Raw genomic sequence first — 11,342 nt, 5'->3', positions numbered from 1 at the left:
GATATATTTCAAATGGAAAAAGCTATGGAGGAACAAACTTCAGAAATATCAAAACTACCCGAACAGGTATATTTATTTATGATTATGAATAGCTAAATTCATAATTCCCAACAATCATGATATGATAAAATGAATTCATATTAGTTACTTTATAGTAGAATTATTCGAAGAATAATATGTTAAAAAGTTTATTAACAAAGTGGAAACGGAGAAAGATCCCTAAGAACTATGCCATACTAAAGGTGAAACCAATGAGGTAAGAAGCCGTGGCGGGGAGTAACCAGAGTAGAGGCGTTGTTTAAGGGAAAAAGTATCCGGATTACCATGTTAATAGTGACCGAAGAACATATTATTTAAGAATAATCTAGTATATAGTAATCTAAGATGACCATATTTTGTTATGTACATGGTTGAAGGGAATATTTTGAAAAAAGTAATTTTATGAAAATGAATAATTATTTATCTGATGTGATGGTAGATAAATTTAAAATACTTATTTTGTATACACTTAAAGATATAAAAGTAGTAGATATAAGAAAAATCATATTAGAAAAAACATTTGGTAAATATTACATGACTAGAGTAAATTATATACCATACCTACCTAACTACTCTTACAAATACTTACCATGATAAATTACATAGAATTTTTAGAAAAAGATATGAGAAACATATAGTTACTAGAAAAACAGATGAAAATAAATATAGACAAATACATGAAAAATAAAGATATAAAATACATAGAATTTCTTAATAAAAATATGCAAGAACTACTAAGGCTAAAACAAACAACTACAAAATATTATAATAAAACCAATTTTAAAAGATAGATCATCTAGATTATCTTAAAGTCTTAATCTTATATATACTTAAAGATATAGAAATTATAGAGATTAAGAGAATAATATTAGAAAAAGTAATAGACTATGAAATTGAAACCATAAATTGGATAGAACAATTATACCAAGAAATTTACCTAGAAGGATGTTATACAGATTAAGAGATGTTAGAATATATTAGAAAAACTAGAGAAAATCAAGATAATCTAAATGAAGAAATTAATTATAAAAACCGAATTAGAAAAATAATGGAGAATCTAAAAGAAAAATTAATATGGATAGAAGAAACCTTAGAAAATTTAGAAAAAAGTACATGTGATAGTTTATATAATTTAAAAAACTCACTACGAGAAGAACAACACAAGATAATAAATAACATTGAAAATCTAGAATTAGATATACATTACAGTACAGTTAGGATAAATTATTATACAGAAATTTGTAACTCTGCAATTACTACATGATAAAATAATAAACCAAATAAATTAATGAATATATCTTACGAAAAGAATAAATCATTAAAAGATATTGAAACAAAATTTAAGAAATATCCACGCACAAAGAAAAATAGATTCACTAGATACCTAATAAATCTATTTCATACGTCAGATATCCGCACCCCCTACAAATGCTACAGAATATATGCAGATAGATTATATAGATTATGAATTAGAAAGTGAGGATAGTATATATGAAATTTCAGAAAACGAAACAGATAATGAAATAGATAGTGAAATAGATGAATCAAATGACTGAAGAAGATATAAAAATAATAACAAAGGAAGAATATTTAAACGATGAAGGAACGGAACAAAAAATAATATTTGACAGTAACATATTGGATGAAATAAAAGGAAAAGAATTAGATTTAAGTGTAGAAAAAATATTTAAAATACCAACAATAAAAAATATGTTTACTAGGAAAAAGGACGAATATTATGTAGTATGTCAAAAAGAACATGTAATAGACTGCAGATATGCAAAAGGCAAAGCCAGTATACCACTAGTAACAAAAAGAATAATTAATAAAGAGATAAATGATATAAAAAGTAAAGGAGATCCAATAAAATATGTACACCTAGGAGGTACAAAGATATTAATAAAAGCATGTTTTAGAGAAGGAATAGATACACCAATAGAATTATATTTAGCAGATGATAGAATTATAAAACCTATAGAAAAAAGCATAATAACTGCCGTAAAAGAAAATCTAATATACCAAAAATTTAAATTTATAATAAGTGCAAATTATTCAGTAGCGGTAACAGATAAAAATATAGATAAATCACTCGTATTATATTGAAAAATATCAGGAATAGAATTAACTCCAGGAAGTAAAATATTTACAGCAAGATGCAAAAATCTATATGTATTAACAACAAAACATAAAATAACAGGAAAAAATAAGATTAACAAAATACGAATAGAAAGCTCATTCGAACAAATTGTAAAAACAATAGATTATAATGATTATAGCTATAGAGACATAGATATAGAAGAAAATTTAGAAATAGTAAATGATAGAATTAGTACAACGAAAAGAATAGCTGATGAAAAACCAGAATCAAGTACATTCTTTTATAGATTTCTTCTTTCTATATGGTCTTTTGTATTTATAATTTTTTACATAATATCTTTTTCTCGGTTTCTTATATTTATATTTTGATTTTTTATATTTCTTACATTTCTTATGTCTTTTTCTTTTCTTATAATATCTTTCTTCACATCCAAATTGGGGTGCTATTTTATTTTTGCAACATGCTAAATTTCTTATTAATGTTTTTTTCTTTTTTAATTCTTCTCTATATTTTTCATATAAGTTTCTATACCATTGTTGTAAAAATTTTATTCTTGCTCCTAACGTATCTACTATTTTTGCTTCTTCCCAACTTTTTATTATTTTTGAACTAAATGACTCGGGTAATTTATTAAAATATAATTTTTTTATCTCTTTACTTTCTTCTATACTATATGCTCCTTTATAATAATATTCTTTAAATGCGCAAGTATATTCATCTATATAACACATATTACATATTGCTAATTTTAACATTAAATTTCTATTTGTATCTTTTTCTTCATCTTGTTCTTCTTCGATTGTTGTCGTACTACTAAATTCATCTTTTATAGCTGTTTCATATTTTCTTAATAGTTCTATAGGTGTTATTTTAGTTGTTGTCGATGATGTTCCTTCTATAGGTTTATTAGTTCTTAATACTTTCTTGCTATTTTCAGTTAAATTTGAAAATCATAGTTTTACTGATCCTATTAGTGTTCTTTCTATATATTCCGGTGCATCTGTTATGTTTATATTATTATCTAATAATTGTTTTGTCATATATCCTATCCATAATTGTATTGTTTTTTCTGTATCTATTACACAGTCTAGGTCTAAAAAGTTATAATTTTTATTAACTATTTGTTTTGGTGTCCATTTGTCATATTCATTATATTTTTTAAACTTACTCTTATAATATATAGGTTTTCTTATTTCTGCTATTTTAGGTATTATATTTTCATCTTCTTTTTTATCAAGAGTATTTATTTTTGTGTGGGTATTTTGTAAGTTTTCCTCATTAATTTCTTTTTGTTTTTCATTGATTTCTAAATTTTTTGTATTTGTTAATATTTCTGTATATGTTTCACTATCTTCTGAATCATAATTATCTGTCTCTTCAACTTCTATATTATTTATTTCTAATTCTTTGTTTTTTATTTCCAATTTTTCCTTAAATTGATTTATCTTGTTCAGTAATTTTTGTTCTCTATCTTTTTCTTCTTTTTCTTTTTGTTTTTGTTCATACAGATCTTTTAACATTTGTAGTTCTTTTTCTAATTCAGCAATCCTACTATTTTTAGTTTCTTCTATTTTTCGTATTTCTTCCGTAGTTTGTTGTTTTATTTTTTCTATTTCCTTTTTCCTATCTATTTCTTCATTTTCTCTTTCTATTCTTACCATTGCTGTTAATTTATCTTCTAATTTTAATTCTTCTTTTTTCTAACATTAGATATAAATGTTCACCTATTTTCTTATATCTTCTTCCTAGATTAGAAAATACTATTTTTATTTTTAATCCTTTGTGGTTTTCATATATTTTTTCATCTATTATAAATTCTTCTTTGTTCATTTTATTGTGAATAGTTCATGTTGATATATATATTCTAAACTATTTATTTGTGATTCTAATTTTGATATTTCATCTTTTTGTGTATCTATTGAGTTTTTACTAACTCCGGCAAATATATTATAATGTAGTCTTTTTATTCTTATTTTTAATTCTTTACGTTTTTCAAAAATAATTTGTTTTAATTCTTTATATTGTTGTACGTTATTCATTTAAACCATATTTATAATATCTTGGCGGATATCTAAATCTAATTTTATTATAATTAGGTAGTATGTGTTTCATTCTCCTATATTTTAAATGGATTATTAATTTTGATTCAATACTAGATATTAATGTAATTAAGTAGGCTAATCTTTGTGGGTTTTATTTTGTTTTATTTAGACTTATATATTTTGAATAATTACTAATTAAAGATTCTTTAATTTTTCTAAAAGCTTCTCTATTTTTAAATGGTCTTCTCATAATTAATTTAATAATTTATAGGTAAATTCTGATGATAACTTTAATAGATATATCTCACATATCTCACTTAACATATATCTCACTTCTGTATTTTTTAAATTACTGGACTTTGATATCATTTGTAGGGGGGTGCGGATATCTGACGGATGAAATAGATTCACTAGAGGATCTTTCTCCATTTCCACTTTGTTAATAAACTTCTAATAGATGAAAAAATATATGAAAATCACGAAGAATTAAAAATAAAAATAGTATTTTCTAATCTAGGAAGAAGATATAAGAAAATAGGTGAACATTTATATCTAATGTTAGAAAAAGAAGAATTAAAATTAGAAGATAAATTAACAGCAATAGTAAGAATAGAAAGAGAAAATGAAGAAATAGATAGGAAAAAGGACATAGAAAAAATAAAACAACAAACTACGGAAAATACGAAAGAGTGTCCTGCTCTTTACAAATATCTGGCAAATGTCACAGAGTACAAAGTACTCTTTTCTTCAATATGTCGCCGCCTACTAAGAATGTTCCCGGAGTGGTGAACTTGCAGTTGAGTTTGCTTCTCCATTGGGTAATCTTCAAGCTCAATCTATGTCTTTCAAAGTGCGGAACTATCTATCATCTTTACTATCTCGAAGTAAGCCCTCTTCCATCTTATCTATCATCTTGTTCCTATGTGGGACTAACCATTTATATTTTGTCTTAGGCGATCAGAGTTTACCCCTGCGGGACCTTAAAATCATGTCTATCCTTCTAAGATCTAGGAAGTCATGTAAGCATTTTTATATTCATTGCTGACTTCTCCGATTCACCCTTCTTTTCTCCTTAAATTCTATATTTTACTTGTCTCCTGATATGGTTTTCTCATCTGAGCTTCTCCAGCAAAACAAGACCAAATTACCCTACTTTTTTGGTGAATTTTTTTGGTACCTATAGCTTTTAAACCTATCTAGATTAAGCCCGATGTAGTGTCTCCTTTCAGGTATACTTTATCTCTAAATTTGTTGTGTTTTTCCTTTTTCTTTTTTCTATGGGGCTATAATTACTGAAATCTTTGATGTTTTTATCCTTGTGAAATGACTAATCTGCTATTCCCTTGCATACTTTGGTCTTTACTATATATTATTGTGTTATGATTTTGTGCATTTTGACTCTAAGATCTCGTGTTTGAGATTTATTCATATAGAGGTGTCTTCTTGTAATGACTGGTAGCTCTTGGAAATTATTATACTCCTTTGTGACCTAACATTCTACTACTTCATTTGCCAAAGAGTTAGTCACATTGTTCCTTTCTTTGAAAATGTGGATGATCTTTGCATTTAGTTGTTGTATTCGACTTATAATCTCCGCAATACTTTCTATTAATTCTCAAGCAACCTTTCACTCCCTCTCAACCATTTTTTTGAGGGTTAGAGAATTTGTTTTGATTAAAATAACAAACATATCCTTCTTGTGACAAAATTACAAAGCTTCCTAAATAACAAGATATTCTCTTTTGTATTTATTGCAATGCATATCTATCTTGCTCTAGCATACACTAGATCATGTTTCTCATCTCTTAGACAAATCCAAAGGATCCTAATCTTGGATTGCCTCTACAAGAGCCATCAATGTTGCACTTCATTTTATGTCTATTCGAAGGTTTCCATGCGACATTGTAATAGTGCAACATTGGTTTATAGTCCCTCAACTTGGAAACCATGCAAGGCCAATTTTCTATACCCATCTTTATCCATAGGTATAACATCTTTAGTAAATTATTTACTATGTTCTAAACTTGCATCACCGTCTCTATAAATGTAGTGTTTTCTTCATATGTTGTGTTATTACTTCTCTCAATAAACTCTTTATAATGATTGCTGGAATAACTCTAAAAACCATCCCCAAGTTTAGGTGTTAATTCATACTTCCATCAGGTGGTTATGAGCTATTGTAAATGTATGTCCTTGATATTGGTACCTGAAATCAGAGACCATCCCCTAGTCGTAACATGGTATTTAGAGTCACTTGTCACTCCAAATTAACCCCTTGCCTGGCATGACACAAAGAAGACTGAAATAACTGTCGGTCATTAATGTAGAAGTTAGAAGTCTGAATAATATATAATAATCAAAGCCAATAACAATATCTGAATCAAAACCATAAAGCTGAAAATTCTAATTATCTTTCTGAAAGCCTCTACTAAGATAAGTTGCTGGGACAAGCCCCCAGCTATCAACAACTATCTAAAACTAAATGATTGAATAAAGAAAATAACATAAGTCTTGTCTTGTATGAGGAATCACCTGATGTGGAGTTGATAGGATTGCTGACTTCTCTGATTCACCCTCTTTTCTCCTTAAATCCTATAATTTACTTTTCTCCTTGCAGCAGATGTTGAGTAGATGACTTGCTCTCTGAAATGGTTTTCGCATCTGAGCTTCTCCAGCAAAACAAGACCAAATTACCCTTCTTTTTTGGTGATTTTTTTTGGTACCTATAGCTTTTAAACCTATTCTAGATTAAGCCCAATGTAGTGTCTCCTATCAGGTATACTTTATCTCCAAATTTGTTGTGCTTTTCCTTTTTCTTTTTTCTATAGGGCTGTAATTATTGAAATCTCTGATGTTTTTATCCTTGTATATGACTGATCCACTATTCCCTTGTATACTTTGGTTTTTACTATATATTATTGTGTTATGATTTTGCGCATTTTGACTATAAGATCTCGTGTTTGAGATTTATTCATTTAGAGATGTCTTCTTGTAATGACTGGTAGCTCTTGAAAATTATTATACTCCTTTGTGACCTAACATTCTACTACTTCATTTGCCAAAGAGTTAGTCACATTGTTCCTTTCTTTGAAAATGTGGATGATCTTTGCATTTAGTTGTTGTATTCGACTTCTAATCTCTTCAATACTTTCTATTAATTCTCAAGGAACCTTTCACTCCCTCTCAACCATCTTTTTGAGGGTTAGAGAATTTGTTTTGATTGAAATAACAAACATATCTTTCTCGTGACAAAATTACAAAGCTTCCTAAATAACAAGATATTCTCTTTTGTATTTGTTGCAATGCATATCTATCTTGCTCTAGCATACACTAGTTCATGTTTTTCTCATCTCTTAGACAAATCCAAAGGATCTTTATCTTGGATTGCCTCTACAAGATCTATCAATGTTGCACTTCATTTTATGTTTATTCGAAGGTTTCCATGCGACATTGTAATAGTGCAACATTGGTTATAGTCCCTCAACTTGGAAACCATGCAAGGCCAATTTTCTATACCCATCTTTATCCATAGGTATAACATCTTTAGTAAATTATTTACTATGTTCTAAACTTGCATCACCGTCTCTATAAATGTAGTGTTTTCTTCATATGTTGTGTTATTAATTCTCTCAATAAACTCTTTATAATGATTGCTGGAATAACTCTAAAAACCATCCTCAAGTTTAGGTTTTAATTCATACTTCCATCAGGTGGTTATGAGCTATAGTAAGTGTATGTCCTTGATATTGGTACCTGATGTCAGAGACCATCCCCTAGTCGTAACATGGTATTTAGAGTCATTTGTGACTCCAAATTAACCCCTAGCCTAGCATGATACAAAGAACACTGAAATAACTGAAAGTCATTAATGAAGAAGTTAGAAGTCTGAATAATATATAATAATCAAAGCCAATAACAATATCTGAATCAAAACCATAAAGCTGAAAATTCTAATTGTCTTTCTGAAAGCCTTTACTAAGATAAGTTGCAAGGACAAGCCCCCAGCTAACTACAACTGTCTAAAACTAAATGACTGAATAAAGAAAATAACATAAGTCTTGTCTTGTATAAGGAATCACCAAACTCTTATGTGGAGAAGGAGATCGTGCTAACCATGAGCTGAATGGCGAGCATGTGATATATAGATTAATTAATATAAGCTTAATATGACGCGGTAATTGAACATTATACTAAAGGGAATGTATTACTGATGCAATAAACAAGTAATAAATATGTAACTGTATAATATTATGAATGATACATACAAGGGAAATGCTTAACCTTTCATAGTGGAAATTATTTTGTAGCAGTCTTATTGTCTCTCTTCCTCCCTACCCTCTCTCTCGCTCGCACCGGTCACTGGCCTCCGTCGCCGTCGCCGACCGTCGGCGCTGGCCCGACCCGACCTCCGGCCCCCGGCGCCGACCTCCGGCGCCGCCCTAACGGCTCTCTCTCTATAACGGCTCTCTCTCTCTCTCTCTCCCTACCCTCTCTCCCTCTCTCTCGCACTGGTCCCCGGTCCCCGACGCCGTCGCTGACCTTCGGCGCTGACCCGACCTGACCGTCGGTCCCCAGCGCCGACCCCCGTTGCCGCTCCCCGCCACCTTTCGGCGCCGACCACCAGTTCCAAGCCGTTCTCCCCTACCCCCCACCCTTACCTGTCCTGTCCGTACCCCCTCTCCCCGGCGGGGTACACCAGCCCTCCTTCCCCCACCTCGCCCTTCAGCCAGTCGTCGCCCGGTCTCCAGTCGCCACCCGCCGCTCTGTCTCTAGCAGCCGCAGCTCCAAGCGTAATCCGGTGACTTCTAAACTTTGTTATTTTCGTTATTTCATATTTCATTTTATTTCATTATTTCATATTCCATTCTTAGTATTATGCTAGTAGTAGCCCCTGTACCTTGACTTGCGTGGGATTTGTGGACATTGTCTATTGTCTGTTGTTGCTGTGGTCGTTTCTTCCACTGCTTTGGATTGGGTTATTGGCGCCCTAACCCAATAACCCAATTGAGTATCGTTTGCCCCCTAATTGAGTATAGTTTTGTTTCGGGAGTATTTCTTTGAATTTGTGTGAGCTTTGTATTTCCTTGCTGCTGCTTTGATACTACCACCGTGTATATCTGTATATTTTCCTATACTTTCGTGTAGTTATGGCTGTGGGCGGTAATGGGTGGATAGGGTCATGTCCAAGGGGGTTGGGGCATGGGGCAGTGGTGGGGGCGGGGGATGAGGAGAGGGCGGAAGTGAGAGGGAGGCCAAGGTTTGGCCGCGGGGAGGGGGGGGGGGGGGGTAGTGGAGGGCGTGACGGTAGGCTGAGGGTTGGGTCTTGGAATATAGGGACCCTTCTGGTTAAGTCCATAGAGCTTGTGAAGATTCTTAGGAAGAGGAGGATCAACATTGCGTGTGTCCAAGAGACCAAGTGGGTAGGGTCTAAGGCTAGGGATGTGGATGGTTACAAGCTGTGGTACTCTGGGAGCGACAGGCGTAGGAATGGAGTTGGCATCTTAGTAGATGAAGAGCTTAGAGGTCAGGTAGTGGAGGTGAAGAGGGTCAACGATAGGTTGATGACTATTAAGTTGGTCATTCGGGGGTTTACCCTGAACGTGTGTAGTGATTATGCACCGCAAGTGGGATCGGAGGGGGAGGAGAAGATGCGGTTTTGGGAGGCTTTGGAGGAGGTGGTGAGAGGCGTGCCTAGTTCGGAGAAGATTGTTGTAGCAGGGGATTTCAACGGGCACATCGGGGCGCTACCGGGAGGCTTTGGTGATGTGCATGGTGGTTTTGGTTTTGGGGAGAGAAATGAAGAGGGGGCGACCCTATTAGAGTTTGCGAGGGCCTTTGGGCTGGTGGTGGTGAACTCGGGCTTTCCGAAGAAGGACGAGCACCTGATCACCTTTCGAAGCGCGGTAGCCAGGACTCAGATTGACTTTTTGTTGCTTAGGAAAGGGGATAGGGAGTTGTGTAAGGACTGTAAAGTCATCCCGAGTGAGAATCTTTCGACCCAGCATAGGCTCTTGGTTATGGATTTAGGTATAAAGAAGAATAGAAAGAGGAAGGGTAAGGAGTGTAGACCTAGAATTAAGTGGGGCGGCCTGACGCCAGTGAATGCGTGGGAGATAGGGAAGAGGTTGGTAGGAATGGAGGTGTGGGAGTGTAGGGGGGACGTGGATAGTATGTGGGATAGGGCGGCAAGGTGCATCAGGGAGAATGCAAGTGAGGTGTTGGGTGTTTCTAGGGGCCAGGCCGGGCATCATCGGGGGGATTGGTGGTGGAAGAGGTGGAGAAGAAAGTGGGGACCAAGAAAGGGGCGTATGCTAAGTTGGTGGAAAGTAAGGACGAAGAGGAGAAGCGGGTAAACAGGAAAGAGTACAAGCTAGCGAGGAAGGAGGCGAAGTCAGCAGTCACGGCAGCTAAGACGACCACTTTTGAGAGCTTATATGCAGGGTTACAGGGGAAAGGAGGGGAGAAAAAGTTGTTTTGACTCGCTAAGGCTAGGGAGAGGAAGGGTCGTGACCTCGATCAGGTGAGGTGCATTAAGGGGGAGGACGATAGAGTGTTGGTGGAGGACGGCCACATTAAGAAGAGATAGCAGTCGTATTTTCATAGGCTCTTGAATGACGAAGGGGATAGAGATATTGTGTTAGGGGAACTGGAGCACTCAGAGGAGTGTCGGGATTTTAGCTATTGTAGACGTTTTAAGGTAGAAGAGGTTAGACGGGCTGTCCGCAGGATGCGAAGGGGTAGGGAGACGGGGCCGGATGAGATACCGGTGGAGTTTTGGAAGTTCGTTGGAGAGGCTGGTGTAAGGTGGTTGACTGGATTGTTTAATGAAATCTTTAGGACGGCAAAGATGCCCGAGGCATGGAGGTGGAGTACCATGATCCCTCTCTATAAGAATAAGGGGGACATTCAGAGTTGCAATAACTATAGGGGAATTAAGTTATTGAGTCACTCTATGAAGATCTGGGAGAGAGTGGTCGAGGTGAGGCTGAGACGGATAGTGTCTATTTTGGAAAACCAGTTCGGATTTATGCCCGACCGCTCGACGACGGAGGTAATCCACCTGGTACGGAGGTTGGTGGAGCAGTATAGGGAGAGGAAGAAGGATCTGCACATGGTGTTTATCGACCTGGAGAAGGCTTACGACAAAGTCCCCAGGGAGGTGC

Source organism: Capsicum annuum, chromosome 5, assembly GCF_002878395.1.
Source record: "Capsicum annuum cultivar UCD-10X-F1 chromosome 5, UCD10Xv1.1, whole genome shotgun sequence".
Classification (NCBI taxonomy): Eukaryota; Viridiplantae; Streptophyta; class Magnoliopsida; order Solanales; family Solanaceae; genus Capsicum; species Capsicum annuum.
The sequence above is the reverse complement of the archived record's forward strand: the minus strand, read 5'-3'. Positions refer to the sequence as shown.